The following is a 16,268-nucleotide window of genomic DNA, read 5'->3' as shown; positions in this document are numbered from 1 at the left end:
CTCCCTGAATGATTCAAGAGAGCTTTTGGTTAGTCTGTTTTTTAATAAATTATATAAAATATCATTTAGAATAACTTCTTGTATCATAAAGAGTTTGTGTACATAGGTACACACTTTTATTTATAGTATAAGAAGTTATAACAAACAATATCCAGGACAGGACAAATATAATTTAATAGCTTTCTAGTTATACACACTCCGACCAACATACACACCAACTCTTGTCAACAACATACAAAAATCACAAACAGATTTTGGGAGGAAAAACCTCAAAAGTGATAGATGATACAGAAGACTTTAAATCTAAATGATCTGACATAATACAAGACTCAACGGAATAAGATTAAAGTAGTAAATTACTTGCAGAACATTAGAATTTAAGCAACATATAATTAAATCTTTCTATTTCAAAATCATTTAACACTTTTTAAAAGGCCTCTTTACTGCTTTTTTTTTGAGAAATCACACACTTTTATATTATAAAGAACTTTGTAGGACGCTCAAAAAAGTGTAATTTTGTGCATTATAGTAATGATACCAAAAAAAAAAATCCTGAAGCAATAAACCGCTCTAGCAGTTTTTATACTTTATCCAATTTGGCTTTAGAAAGATAAGATTTTTAATCTTCATATAAAATCTGCTTTTTTCTTTGTACATCTGTTGCATACATTTAAATTCCTTGGAATTTAAAGTAATTCAAATTGAATACCCTAAATTAGTGGACGCCTTTGACCTTGATCTTTCTATACCTCAGCTTCCCATCATAAAATATAGCTAATACCGCCTCCTAGCCTCAGAGCGGTGTTTGTGAAACATTCTGATACTATAGTGATGAACACTATCAAAAATTAATCATGCAACGAATAATTCTGTCTTCAGAGCCGAGATTGAATAGCATGCAGCAAATAAAGCATGGGACCACACACAGAACAACGAGGAGAAAACAAAATATTGAACAGCTACTCATTAAGTGAGCACTACCCATCCTGTGCCCTGAATGAGGAAGGAATCCTGTGGAAAAAATAGCATGTGCTCATGTAATTAAAGACTGTATCATAACATATAAGCACAAGGGAACTGAATTAAAGGATGCACAGGCATTTCCTAACTTGTGTGCTTGATTTTGCAACATTAGTGGGTCTTTTAACCCAGTTTTGTATGTGTTATATTATAGGCAGGGATGTTCTCAATAATCAGTAGTGCTGTTCCCAGATATTTCCCATTATAAGACCCTCTTTTCACCTTTTTTTTTTTTTTTAGGGAAGACACCCTAATTATTTCTGGGAAAGTTTCCATGAAAATCATTCAACCACTTCCAAGAAAAAGCCACTACGGAAAAATATGTTATGCCCATATTAAAAAATTCTGTCGGCCTTTCCTGTCTCATGCCACCATGCTTCAAAGCAGGGAGTTTAAATTCATCGGGGAGGGAGGTGGTCTTTTGCGGCCCCCAAGAAAATCCATCCAGATTTGGCCGAGTTATAAGACTTTGGTGGTGGTGGGTGGGTGGGGGGAGTCAGTTTGCACATGCTCAGTAGAGACTTTTTTTTTTTTTTTTTTTATAGTTTAGCAGCTAAAATCTCCAAGATTCCCTCCATACTGGTTATGCTTCAGTAGAACTTTCCCTGAAACTATAACTCTGGGCTTCTATGGGCCCTACTGGGTTTGGCACCAGAACTGAGAGCAGGGAGCCAGTCTCTCCTGTGCTTTCAATAATCTCCCTGATGGTCATGGACAGCATGTGACGCCTGCCTTTAGGGAGGCTGGGGAGGAGGCACTGGCCCTCCCCCTGTGGCTCCATCCCCTCCCCGAAGGCCCCACTAATACTCTGCACAGGCTGCACCCCTGGAAAGCAAAGGACGCCTGCCCTCCCTGCCTGGTGGCACGGAGCCCAGCCTGCATAGGGGGTCCAGATGGGCCTGGCTCCCACTCACCCTGCTCACACCTCTTCATCCACTCCCCTGCCTGCTGCTCACACCTGGCCCCATGCTGTGTTCCCTCTGGCGCTGGAGGGCGGTAGCTGCAGCACCGGGCCCATCCCAGGCCGGGTCTACCATGCGCAGAAGCATCTGCCAGGGAGGGGCTGGGCCGACTCCTTCTGCGGCAGCATGTGGAGGCTGGGGGTGGAGTGTGGGTGGGACGGAGAGGCAGAGGAGTTTCCGCTGGTGGCAGGTTGAGGAGGCTTAGCCTCCCACAGCCTATGCCGATGGTACGTAGGCAGAGTGGAGGAGAATGCTGCCCGATTGGAATGCAGAGAGAGAAAAAAGAAAAAAAAAAAAAAAGAGAGTCAGAACTGCAATGGGGACAGGGAGAATAGACAAAACAGCTGGAGAGTGGGGACCCTGGGACTCAGAGTGGGAGCTGTGGAGATATTGAGACTGGGCCATAAGCCAGGAGGGGTTATAAGGAGGTGTTTTGGGATGGAGACTGGGATCAGCTAGGCAAGAAGCCTGGAAATGGGAGCTGGGGGTGAACTGTGACTGGCTAGGCAAGGAGATTGGGATGAGAAACCTGAGGAAACTGGGATTGGGACAAGGAGTCTGATGTGGGGAGAGACAGGTTGTAGGAGACAAGGCGGAAGGGTCACACTTTGGGAGAAAAATGGGCAGAAGAGTCTGCATGCACTAGAGCACACTTCCCCCGAAGAGCCTCAAATGGAACTCAAGATTTCGGAGCCTCACCATTCCTCTGCTGTCAGCAAATATCTGTGAAATACACCTGCAGAATGACAACCTACTACTGCTATCTATTAGTCGATTAGCTTAATTGGCACAGGTCTGCGTGTAGTTCAAGATTCAAAACCTATGTGATGTCAACTACGCAGGCATCAATGTGATGCCACATGATGGAATTTCTGCTTTTTCCATATGCTTTTTAGAAAGCCTAGGAAATGACACACACACAAACTAAAGTTAAAAGAACACAGGCAACCTTAATTCTGGCATTTCCTAACTTTTGAGTGCTGGACTTTGCAATCTTAATGTTTATTTCAACAGTTATTTGTGTGCTATCTATATATATATAGATGAAAGCAAATTATGCCCAATTCAATAAGATACTTCAAAAGTGACACTGAAATCAATGGGACTACTCCCATACTTCATATTAGGCATGTGATGAAATACCTTACTGAATCAGGGCCTCAGACAGTAAGCTTTGCTTCAGAAAAGAAATGTGTTGAAACATTTGAACACTGAGATATACCACATGCTTGTACCTTATGAGGTTTCTGTCAAGTGAACTTACATGGAATGACTAGACTGGGGCTTCAACTCAGAAAAGTATTCCTGTTCAGGAACACACCTCAAGCACTTGCTGTGTCTCAGTGTGTACTTAAAGTTAAGTGTGTGCTTAAGTGCTTTCCTGAACAGCAACCTAAATGATTAAAAGCTTCATGTCCCTGCCCTTCCCCTTTTTACTAACAAAGCATTAAATAGCATTCCTCCCTCATATTGTGAAAACATTTTATGGAACTAGTTTAGTATTGGAAGTCTTGATATGTAATATATAAAACATATGCACTGTGTTTTATAATGTCACCAGACTTCCTTGTTGAATTATTTCCCACATTTTAAATATCACTGCAATCCATCAATGTTCTTCTTCATTCGGGCTCATCAGTACATGAGATAAGAAAACATTCAACAAATACGTTAGAAGCAAGAGAAAGACCAGGGACATGGTAGGGCCCATTATTCAATGAGCAAGAAAACAACAGTCAACGTGGAAATGGCAGAAGTACTAAATTACTTTGTTTCACTTTTCACCAAAAAGGTTAGCAATGACTGGATGTCTAACACAGTGAATGTATCTGAGCCATTAGCAATTATCTTTGAAAAGTCATAGATGACGGGAGAGATTTCAGGGGAGTGGAAAGGGAAAATATAGTGCCAATCTATAAAAGGAAAATAAGGACAACCAGGGAATTATAGACCAGCCAACTTAACTTCAGTACCTGGAAATATAATCGAGCAAATAATTAAGCAATCAATTTGCAAACAAATAAGGTGATAAGTAACAGTCAGTATGGATTTGTCAAGAACAAATCATGTCAGACTAACCTGATAGCTTTCTTTGACAGGGTAACAAGCCTTGTGGATGGGGGGGGAAGTGGTAGATGTGGTATATCTATTAAGACCTTAGATATTGTCTTGCATGACCTTCTCATAAACAAATTAAGGAAATACCACCTAGATGGAGCTCCTATAAGGTGGGTGCATAACTAGTTGGAAAACTGTTCCCAGAGAGCAATCAGTAGTTCACAGTCAAGTTGGAAGAGCATATTGCTTGGTGTCCTGCACAGATCAATTCTGGGTCCAGTTCTGTTCAATATCTTCATCAATTTGCAGATGATACCATGCTGGGAGGGGTTTGCAAGTGCTTTGGAGGATAGGATTAAAATTGAAAGTGACCTGGACAAACTGGAGAAATGGTCTGAAGTAAACAGGATGAAATTCTATATGGACAAATGCAAAGTATTCCACTTAGGAGGGAACAATCAGTTGCACACATACAAAATGGGAAATGACTCCCTAGGAAAGCGTACTGCAGAAAGGGATCTGGGGGTCATAGTGGATCACAAGCTAAATGAGTCAACAGTGTAACACTGTTGCAAAAAAAGCAGACATCATTCTTGGATGTATTAGCCGGAGTGTTGTAAGCAAGACACAAGAAGTAATTCTTCCGCTCTACACCTCGCTGATCAGGCCTTAACTGGAGTATTGTGTCCAGTTCTGGGCACCACATTTCAGAAAAGATGTGGACAAATTGGAGAAAGTGAAGAGAAGAACAAAAAGAAAAAATGATTAAAAGTCTAGAAAACATGACCTAGAAAACTAGGTTTGTTTCGTCCAGAGAAGAGAAGACTCAGGAGGGACATCATAGCAGTTTTCAATTACATAAAACATTGTTACAAGAGGAGGGAGGAAAATTGTTCTCTTTAACCTCTGAGGATAGGACAAGAAGCAATGGGCTTAAATTGAAGCAAGGGCAGTTTAGGTTGGACACTAGGAAAAACTTCCTAACTGTCAAAATAGTTAAGCACTGGAATAAATTACCTAGTAAGGTTGTGGAATTTCCATCATTGGAGATTTTTAAGAGCAGGTTAGACAAATATCTGTCAGGGATGGTCTAAATAATGGTAGGTCCTGCCATAAGTGCAGGGGACTGGACTAGAAGACCTCACAAGGTCCCTTTCAGTCCTATGATTCTATGTACCTCTATTTCCCCATCTGTAAAATGAAGCTAATAATACTGATTTCCTTTGTAAAGTACTTTGAGATCTTCTGATGAAAAGTGCTATGTAAGAGCTAGGTATTATTATCTAGACACATCAAGACATCTTCCCTCACTATCCTAACCAAAAAAAAAACCCCCAAAAACCCAACCATAACATACCGTACACACGCACCAAAAATCTGAAAAACACTATAGATTTGATGCAAGAAGCAAGATACATATTTAAAAACTCCAGAATGATATCACATGACCAAGATTTTTTCATAATTCTGATGGAAAAGGACCTGTGCATCAAGAAAGCTTCTTGGATTTCAACCATGCTAACTTCTTTAAAACAAGCTTTGAACCCTTTAACCCAAGTATTGTGTGTCACTAGTTGTTGCTCTAGATACCCAGAGTAAATAATTTGACAGAGTAAAAAATTTGTTCTGTCGAAATTGTTCTTTGCAATAAAACAAAAGGCTTTGGTGTAGAATATTGACAAGCTATGGGTTGAATTCTCATACCCTTAGTCACAATGAATAGCATCTGATTAGCCCAGTGAAACTGCCCCAGAAGCAAATTTGGAGTGGGAGAGAAAGTAAATTGTGCCATCCTTTTCCTGACACAGCTTCCTTCCCCCTCTGCTGCACTGGCCAGTGCATGAGGAAGTGGGAGAGTTGAGCCAAGCCTTTACCCACTCCATACCTGCCCACCTGAGCAGGAGGGAAGAGCAGCATCACAGACACAGCTGCTCTCCCCGTGATATAAATTGACCGTGTGGGTAGCCAAAACAGGGGAATAAGAGAGAACCTTAGGTTTCCTTATGCACTCTATGCAAGTGCATTAAAACCACTTATAATTGAGCCCACTGAGATTAATTGAACTACTCACTGAGCAAGATGTTACTCAACATGGATAAGGGTACCAGAATGTGGCCTGAAATTACTACAGGAAAACACTGGCATTGACAAACACAGGCCAACATATGTTAGGAGACATTCTACCCAGTTAAGATATTTAATTGATCTCAAGATCTTTTGTTTACTGAAGACAGTCATAGGTGCTAGAACTAGGGATGTTGCTGCACTCTCTGGTTTGAAGTGGTTTCCATTACATACAGCATTTATAGTTTGGTTCAGTGGCTCAGCACCCCCACTATAAAAACTGTTCCAGCACCTCTGAAGACAATGGAATGTAATACATACTGGAGTGAATACCCAAAACTTCTACCAGTAAAACAAGGAATTAAGAAGCCTGTGATAATCCCTATATATGTTTTCATGCCCCATCATACCTAAAGCACTTCAAATCAGGACCAATGTCTTAAACCTGGACGTGTCTCTGACATCCAGTGCCTTTCTGCTACAGTAAGTAAAGTTACCTACACACACATGGTTTACACATTAGCAATACCTGTTTCCAACTTTGTTACTTAGAAACTCTCCTGCTGACATAGCACTGTCCATACAGATGCTTATGTCAGTGTAATTAATGTCACCTGGGGGGTGGAATAGTTACACCCGAGTGACATAAGTTTTGCTGACATAAGTGGTAGTGTAGCCATAGCCTTATTCTTAAAAAGAGATTTTCCGAGTGCTACAGGAATGAAATGTGCAAACAATTTGATCAGGCATTACCTTATGGAAAGTGTCAACGTCTCTTAATAGATGAGCAGATAATGGGAAATGAGTATGCTTCTTTTAGTTTTGTCCTGCTTGATTAAAATTGTTAATATACAGATTTTGCATACGTTTCCCAATATTAAAAATGATTCATATTATTTTCTCAATTTATAAAAGGTACATTTGACACATTCTAATAATAAGGCCACTGTCTAATACCTTATTTATGCAAACTTGCATAAGCAAAGCATCTAGGTTTCTGATGTGTAATAACATGAATGCAAAAATTCAATTTCAGTTACAGAAAGCAGTAAAAATTATTGAAAGATTATCACACTGACTGAAAAAAAAAAAAAGAAACCTCAATACTACTGGTCAGTGTCCTGTCTACAGAAGCAGATTTGTTCATTTCAATTAGATTTTTGGTCTAAAATGATCCTGGGAACTTAACATCATCAGTGCTGAATTTGACATCACTGAAAGAGAGTAGAATACTTTGCAAATATTGAAGCAAAACATATTAAAGAGCTGGCAATTCTGAGTTTTCCATGCAACTAATTGTCTTTGAAAAACAGCTTTTAACGGATATCCAGAAATGGTCTATTTAATCTGTGAGAAATTGTTCCTCATATCAGATTCTTATTCTTTCTGCTGTAAGATCCCATATGGCCCTCACAGTAGCAGAGAATGCATTGCACAAAATATATTTCCCAGTACTTAAACATTCATTCTTCATTTCAAATGAATAATTTTTTTTGACAATCCCCTCAGTCACACACAACTTGCTTGTCACACCTCCTGCCCATTTTGCAAATGTAGATGTTGCCTATATCTTTATGCACATATTCCTTTTTTTCACTCCATTTTCATGGGAAAACAACTATACTTTAATTGATCTGCCAAAAACCTCTTTACAATTCTACTTACTGAAACATTTCATACATGACTGTACAAAGTAAAATAATACAAGTCAGACTATGAAAGATGCTATGCAAAAAAGTTATTGTACACACAAATCCCACAAATAAAATTGTTCTAATCTGTTGGGAAAAATCAATTCCCTCTCATGTTTCCACATGGGGCACTTTTCTGGTTAACAGTCACTCCTCAATCAGAATATATCAGTGGGTGTATATGAATTATAGTCTAATCAAGAATTTTGCACAATCAAGATCTTTGATACCAAACACAGTGCTGGTAACTACAGAAAATCCTAAAATAACTAGATAGGTAGTACTGCAGTTCTCACAGTCCAAGAATTCACAAGTCAATATTCCTTTCTTAGGCAATAAATAACATGCATCATGGTATTATAACATGGTAGAACGTATTTTGGACTTGAAATCTATTTAATATATTTTGAAGTAGAAAGATGGGTCCCCAGCCACCCAATTTAATTAGCATTTCTGCAGATAAAGTGATAAGACAATACAGGAAAAAAAGAGAATTGGAAGGAAAAAATAGAGAATTCTAGATACAATAAAAGGTTATAACATCAAATGGTAAAGAATCACTATTAAAAAGGAAAGGGAAGAGAAGGGATGACATTCAACCCTTGAAATATCTACTATGAATGTATTTCCTAGAGGATAATAGGGAGCTTACATGTTCGGATTACATACTGAACTAACTACAGCTTTTATTTAGCAGCCACTCTAAAGAACAAGCCCACACCTCAGGCGATAACAGAAAAAACCATGGACTGTGGGTTCTCAGCACCTTTGCAAAGAGGCCAAAGACCACTATAAAAGGCACATGTTTTCCGGGCCAGTTTGAGCAGACATAATGCCAGAATTTGGGGGAAATAGGAAGGAGAGGACGAGGAAGAAGAAACTGAAAGGTCTCATGTGCAGGTTTATCTAGGGAAACAAGTGTGTGAGAAACCTAAAGCGCCTACTTTCATTCGGGCTGATAAAACCTCGACTTTTTAGACCTATAGATTTGGAAAGAAGAGGCAATTTCTTTGACTGAACTCCCCACTGTGACCAATCAGTGAAACTGCTGAAGACTGTTATAAAACCCTAGTAACCACTCTGCCTACTAATTAGTGGCTAGATACATGGCTCACAGAGTAAAGCCTGAAGATGAAGCGGATTTTCCCCACCTTGAAGACTGGCTAGAGCCCATTGGAACTGGGCCTGACAGCCAGTTGCCCTGGGGCCCAGGAGTCCAAGTACTCTTCAGGGTGCAGATTTTCTAAAATGGCCTAGCTGCTTAGAGACAACAGCCTGAGTGAAAAAGCCCCAGCCAAGTGCCAGGGAGAAACAGTGCGTTTGTAGCTAAGCCCGAGATCCGAGAGAATGAGTCTGGTGAACGTGTTTCCATGGGGGCGCCTGAAGCCGCGCTGTAAATCAAACAAAGCAAATGCACCTGGGAGGCTTGGGCAAGGAGTCTCCAGGAAAAGAAAAGAACCGGCCCAATTCTCGGGTTCACCTCTCCCATCCAGATGCTCGCTCCCTCTCTGGCGCGCGCACACGGCCCCATCCCCTCCCCACCAACGGGAGCAATCCACTTGGTTTGAACAGCTGGCTGAAGTGTGTTTAAGAGAACAAAGTCTCACCTCAGCACAGGCACCGCGCCTTGCAGATCCCAGCAGAGCCCACGCCTGGCCTGATCCGATGCCTCCTGGAACTTTCCTGACATAGCAGCAGCAGCTCGCTGCCCCCGACTGGAGGAAAACAAAAGGTTCAAAGCTGGGGGGAGGAGGAGGCAGCACAGGCAGCCCGGGAGGCGCATTGCTCGCAAGCTGGGGCTGCTGCTGCCTCTTTCTGCGGATGCCACTCCGGGTAGCCCGCCTGCGCCTCGCTCAGCGCAACCTTCCCCATTGGTTTGCGAAGGGATCTGCGGCTGCTACTGCTGGAAAAACAGCCTGAAAGCCCGATCGGAGGAGGAAATGTTTCCCAGCCAGCCACCTCCTCCACCTAACTGCTTCCCTGCAAGTGACTGACCATCCCGGTCTATGAATGCTGCTGCTGCCGCTGCGGCGGCGGCGGCTGGGGCGGGCCCCGGCCCGGGAGGGGAGGAGACTCAGCGCTCCGAGAACGTGCACCAGAGGTCCGGTCGCGCGCTTCAGCGGAGCGTTCCTCCGCCCGTGGGCGGCCGCTCCAGGTATGGGGTAGCTCGCGCGCACCTTGCACCTGCGTGAGCAGTCGGCCCGGCCCGGCCCGGCCCTCAGAGCAGGCGCGAGCGAGCGCCTAGCCGAGGCCCGCTGGAATGGAGCGGAGCTTGCTGCTTGTCAGGTGCTGCTCAGAGCCGGGCTGGACCTGCCCGCGCCAGTCCTGGAGAGGGGGAGCGTCCAATGGAAAGTTTGCTCTGGGCACTTTACATAGAATCATAGAATAGAATCATAGAGTTGGAAGGGACCTCTCAGGAGGTCATCTAGTCCAACCCCCTGCTCAAAGCAGGACTAACCTCAGCTATATGCAAAGGAGCAACGTATTGTGGCACTAGATTTAGCGGCCTTTAGGTTTCCCTAGCGAGGAGATACCTGGCAAAGTGACAAATCTAGCCGCTTTCATCGTGGCTGCCAGTGACATTTAGAGAGAACTCACCAATTGGTACAGTCACAGAATCATTCAGAAGCAGATCGATGGTGTTACTAAAATCCATTCCACGCTCTTCTTTCTCCATTCTGTTGCACACCACGCCTTGAAAAGTCCTGCCATTGCCACTGCAGCTTCTTGGGCTAAGATCAATATAATCTTTGTAGAAAGCAGCACATTAGCCAGGAGAAAGAACACAACTGGGTAAAAACAAGGCCTGGCTAATGTGCTGCTCTCTCCAAAGTGCAGCTGGCTTTCGCAAATGTCATTAGCTTCCACAAACTACTTTTCCTCACCTGCAGACTATAGATCTCAGCCTAAGGAAGCCCTGGAATGAGATTCCTTCCGAGGACTTGCTGGATTGAGACATCATGACATTGACTTGGTGCGCAACCGAATGTAGTAAGAAGAGCATGGAATGGATTTTATTAACACTATTGAGCTGCTTGTGAATTATTGTGATTATATTCGCCTGGGCATGCGCATGTTGTGTGTGTGTGTGTGTGTGTAATTCTCTGTTGAAATCTCTGAGAATTTTTGTTTAGAGACATTTTTCACTCTTTTTGAGTGCTTAAACAGCTACATCTAGTGACTTTTCAGGGTTTGTCTGGCGACTTCCTGGTATGTGGAGTTGGAACAGTGTGTGTGTGAGACCTGCTCCCTTTGTGGAATGAGTCTTATAGGCTGACTTTAATGACTGAAATAAGGTTTTACTGCTTTTGACTCCCCCTAGAGCCAATACAGTCAAGAGGAAGAGGGCTGGATTCAGAACTTCTGGCTCATGCATCATCAACAGAAGTGTTAACTAAGTCTAACTTCAGAATCTTCATGCATGTTAATTCCCTCAGTAATAATTAGGGCAAGGGATTAAGTTTAGTTTTCAATTAATGTTGTTTATTCATTTTTATTAAACTTAATAAATTTGATTCAATGCATTTAAATTGATTTTATTTTCAGTTAAAATAATTTGTGGCAAGACTAGTTATTTCTTTCTGGGAGCAGTCTCAAGACTGGAAGGATACAATGCCACTGTGAAAACCCCTCTTCTCTTTTAACGTATAAACTGAGTGTTTTTGATCTCTCACTCAGAGACAGCCAAACATAAAACTCCAGAATGCCATTTTTACACAGATAAGGTGGGTGAGGTAATACCTTGAATTGAACCAACTTCTGTTGGTGAGAGAGACAAGCTTTAAAGCCCCATGGAGTTCTTCATAGTCAAACTGCACTTTGGTGATTACAATTACTGTAGTAGGCACTCAGCGTGTCTATTTATCCAGTCCCCAGTATTGGACAATAACACAAAATGAGAGAGAGAAGAAAATGAGGATTTCAGGAAGCTTTAAGTTCTTTCATATTAATTTCTTGAACACAGTACAGATAGTGGAAATTGTAAGAGGTCCAGGCCCACACTTTCAATAATAGCTACTGAATTTGTGTCTGATCTGTGGTTTTTTGGGGTGGGGTTTTTTTGTTTTTTTGAGGTGCTGGCACCTGTCGCTTCCAGTGAGTTCAGCTGGAGTTGTGAGTGCTGAGCACTTTTGACAATCTAGTTTGGGCATTCAGACATGAAGGCACCCAAAATCTCTGGCTGCTTTTAAGGAATTTGACCCAAGTGACTTTTCTGAGGCCACATAGCAAATCAGTGACAGAACTAGGTCCAGAACTCTAAGGAAATTGTTGCTTGTACTAAATCATACTGCTTTTCATCTAAGAAATAACATCTTGCTTAATTTAAGTATTTTAGCTGTAACTAACATGCAAGAATCAAAATGAAAGAGCTGCAAATATGAATGATTGACGGTGGCACGTTTTGGCCTCAAACAGTGCCCAGAATTTGCAACAGTGAGAGTCACTGTGTTTGCAACAGACGGGAAAATAATGAAATATAAGTACACAACCACGTTTGTTTTTCAGTGTCTTTAACAGACTATTAAACGTGCCTTATTTGAGTTCACTATCAGTGAAGAGTTGAAATTGATCATATGTGTTCTTGCCCTTCAGTTACAAGAGAAAGTGGTTATGGGCCCCATTTGGTTCAGAGGATGCACTTTGGAGCCAGCCCGATCTGAAATGAAGCATAGCTGGACAGGGAGATATTACTCCATTGAGGCTTTTGAGTGTGTTTTCACTGTGGCTGGTTAAAAGCTTTAAAGGCTTTTACTTGTGTAGGAAAAACAATGTATTACTTCAATTTGAAAACCCTTAGATATTTTCACTGCATGCCATTTTGTGGAAAAGGCAACAATGCAGGCTAAATGTAATCTTATAGAATTGTTTTGAGTGATTAAACCAACAAACCCAACCAGTTTTATTTGTAGCTTCCTGCCAAAATAAGAGATGCAAGAAGTGATGGATGGATGATATGCTATCAAAATGGAAATTAACTCCCTGAACATTCTTAAAACATCTCTTCAAAGCTTATTTTATTGACAATCTGTTATATCTTCACTGAACAAGATTATGCCATTACCAGCTAACAAGGGGATTAGCATTTGGACAGTATTGTGCATTTATTTACTGATTTTACAGTATGCATACACAGTTTGTGCTTTTATTGAAAGACACTTCAGTTGAATATACCTAAACAATTAACTTGCCAGGCTTGTGTGGATAGTGGAGTTTCATCCCAGAGAAAAGGAATACATCTTGCCTTGACATTTATATTTTCAGTCCATCTGGATAGAATGCAGTAGTTTTCCTCTTTATTCCTCTGAATTAATGCATCAGCTTCATTTCTCTTTCGTCTTTGTCTAAGGGAAGAGCTTTGTTATTCCATGGAGGGCTGTACATTGTTGGATCACCCTTAGAGCAACACTGCTCTCTGATGAATACAAGCAGTGCACTTCAGAAGAAGGGATCCCTTCGCAAGTGCATCTTTAAACACTAATACAGCTGATCTTCCTAATTGGGAGTTTAAAATGCCTAAGGAGACCAACTGGTAGATCATTAGTCTTTCAGAGCTTATAAAAAGACTCTATTATGGCAACACTGGCTCAGGTAAACTGGCTCTTCATTGGACCAACTATGGGGAAAGAGGTGGACAAGCTCCACTTGTCTGTGTAGTCAAGACCCACAGAGCTGGTCAAGAAATGCACACAAATGAGCTCTTTGTCCCCCTCATCCTTCAAGTAGCCTTCAATGGGTTTTAAATCTTCTCCCTTGATGCCCATTCTGACCATATAAAACAGCTCCAAATAATGAGAAAATGATTGTAGAGGTAAATACTTATGGCATAGTCATACCTAGCTAGTGCAGGAAGGGATTAACAGCTTTACCTGGAATCAGGGAAGTAGAAAGGCCAATCCTGTAATAACTGCCCAAGATAAGATACCAAGTCTGGAGAGAGGGCCCTTTGACAAACTAATGAGTAGGAAAAAATACAAGGAACGGTTACTCTTAGTCCACAGATGGAGGAAAGCTTGGGTTTTTAGGCCTGTATGCCAGGAAGAACACACTGTCTCAAATGAAAAATAATTAGAAGGGTCTAAATGTACCTATTTTAGGAAATACTTCAATGTGGACAAAGTCCTGGAAGCCCACTTTGTGGACTAGTATGGTAGCAAAGACTGGTCTATGTTAATTCCTGATCTATGGGAATAGGTAATTCTAAGGGCAGAGACTCATTTTAGATTTGGTTCTTTGCAGAAGGAAACCCCCAGAGTTAAGATCTTTGTTTACCCTTTGCCTGGTGTAGTGTTCAATCTTTTTAGAACAGTGGGTAACCAACTAAAATGTTATTCACCTGTCTTACTCACAGTGCATAATACACAGTGACTAGCACAAGTACTATATAATTTATTTCTTTGACTACAGCTGTCAGAATCCTTGAAGCAATCACTACCCACAAACATGTTACATGAGCATATTTGTGTTGTGTTTAGACTTTTTGAATTATTTTGCTCACCCTCGCATGGATATTTCACTCTCTGATCCATGATGTTGCTTTTTCAACCCAGCCTAAGAGGTGGCTGTGGGAGGGTGGCTTTCAGCAGCCTAAGTACTATTCTGGTAGCACTAGATTCTGCACAGACTTCCGACAATAGCACTTATTTTATTATGAAGCAATTACATAACATTAAATATTCAGAGTCATTTATAAAGTACCATCATGTGCTAACCAGAAACAGGGCCTGAGTTTCAATACTTTGTCTGGATCTGAACTTTTTCCCCAAAGTGCAGACATTTGGATCTGGAGGTTTTGTTTCTAGCACATCTCTAGTGCCAAAATTTTATGATGTCCATCTTCTAAATGCCTGCTTCTTCACTGTAATAGTGGATGAAACTTGAAGATCATGAAAGACGCAAATACCCACTGCAATAATTAGGGCCCCGGTCCAGCAAAGCATATGCACAATTCATGGACTTCATTGGGATGATTCCTGCTTAAAATTACACACATGCTTAAATGCTTTTGCCGAATCTAGGCCTAGGACACATGCAAGCACATCACGTTAACTGAAGCGAGTGAAGAAAGACTAGATGAATAAAGGTTATGTTGAAAAAATAGACTGCTCTTTTCAGTGGAAGCATATAACGTTTATCTGTTAACTGATGCAGAAAACTAGTGAACTGGAGCTGTGCTTGAAATGCAGCATGAAAATGGTTTCACACCTCTCAAAGTCATCCTGTGATGTGTTCTGAAGCTGCCTCTGCTGCAATGCAAACATTCCCACATTATCTCCTCATAGTTTCAGTTCTCTGTCTGCCTTACTAGGGAACAAAGCAGAAGACAAGAGACAGTGATCACGCATTACAGGAAACCTGAGATTAAAAGAAATTGTTATTGACAAACAAATCTTTTAAAAAAACCTAAACATAAGTCATGCCCGATCACTTTTAAAAATAAAGACGCTAGATCAAAAGTGGCTCTTTTCTTACTTCCCTTGCCTTTAGACTCAACAAAGATTTCCACGACAAGGATTTGTAAATCAACCCTGTTAGATGTTTCTGAAAACAGTGACAAAGATGAAGACACCAAATGAGATAATATCCTGCCATATATCTGTGCACTGAAGTCAATGGGACTTTGGCACCAATGGTAGTAAGCCAGTAAGAAACTTGCCAACTTACCTGAGCCAGTAAGAAACTTGCCAACTACCACCCTCTCAAAAAGGCCACTCAGAGTTGTTGCAATATGGGTCTGCTTGCCTTTGAAGTAGGAGAGATGAAAGAAACCCTGTGAATTTGTATGTTGTCCTCAGTTTATTTAATGTGGATGAAATTCAGGGTGCCATTTGTGATCTAGGAAGCTCTAAAGAGCCTGGACCTCAACAATGTCAAAGTCCGTCTTCCATTTCTGTGCCCTTTTATGAAAACAATGCTTGATTTTAATAGGAGTTGGGCTCTTATCTGCATCTTCAGGTGCCTGAATATATTTAAAATCTGACCCTTTGTCTTCCTATGTGTTTGTAGACAGCCTAGTACTACAGGCTCCAGTTCTTGATCCCGTTAGACAAATAACGTATGACCACATTTTTTTGCAAAAGGTTGATATTGCTATGGCACAAGACTGACTCAGGGAAAAGCAGAGTGCTTGATAAGATTTGAAAATGCACTTTCACTCACTGAAGCAATCACAGCTTAATAATCAACATATGCTTCCTGGTACAAGCTGTGATCTATTGTGCTAATACCCTCATTAAATTCTGGTCTCACCTTTTAAAAAAAATGGATAAGTTTCTTCATGCTTCCAAGATTCAGATAATTTTAGAGGCACCATCTAATGGTTCTGATAGTTCAGAGATAAGAGAAAGAACAATAAAATACTACTTAACACTTAACTAAATAATAAAGATCTGGAGAAAGGTTATTGTTGCTCTGAACATTTTATCACAGACACACATTGTCAAATCCTACCCACTTAATTCATACAAGTCTTGGT

At 41.1% G+C, this 16,268-nt stretch overlaps 1 protein-coding gene and 1 long non-coding RNA gene across 4 annotated transcripts in view; one reads left to right on the top strand and one right to left on the bottom strand.

Annotated features, from left to right (window-relative positions):
- Positions 1-9,618, bottom strand: part of GPR63 (G protein-coupled receptor 63) — a 39,438-nt gene extending 29,820 nt beyond the window's left edge. For all 3 annotated transcript variants that reach the window (XR_010916564.1, XM_067530025.1, XM_067530026.1), the window contains exon 1: positions 9,403-9,618. The gene's annotated coding sequence lies outside the window, so the exon portion shown is untranslated. The remainder of the gene's footprint in view (positions 1-9,402) is intronic.
- Positions 9,619-9,762: 144 nt separating this feature from the next.
- On the top strand, positions 9,763-11,310 carry LOC137141191 (uncharacterized). Its single transcript, XR_010916565.1, has 2 exons — positions 9,763-9,950; positions 11,118-11,310. It is a non-coding gene; the product is annotated as an uncharacterized lncRNA (long non-coding RNA).
- Positions 11,311-16,268: the final 4,958 nt, after the last annotated feature.

The sequence above is a fragment of the Emydura macquarii genome, unplaced genomic scaffold (assembly GCF_026122565.2).
Source record: "Emydura macquarii macquarii isolate MOO-44397 ecotype Brisbane River unplaced genomic scaffold, CSIRO-AGI_Emac_v2 contig_3019, whole genome shotgun sequence".
NCBI lineage: Eukaryota > Metazoa > Chordata > Testudines > Chelidae > Emydura > Emydura macquarii.
Note: the sequence above shows the minus strand (reverse complement) of the source record. Positions and strands in the feature narration are given on the sequence as shown.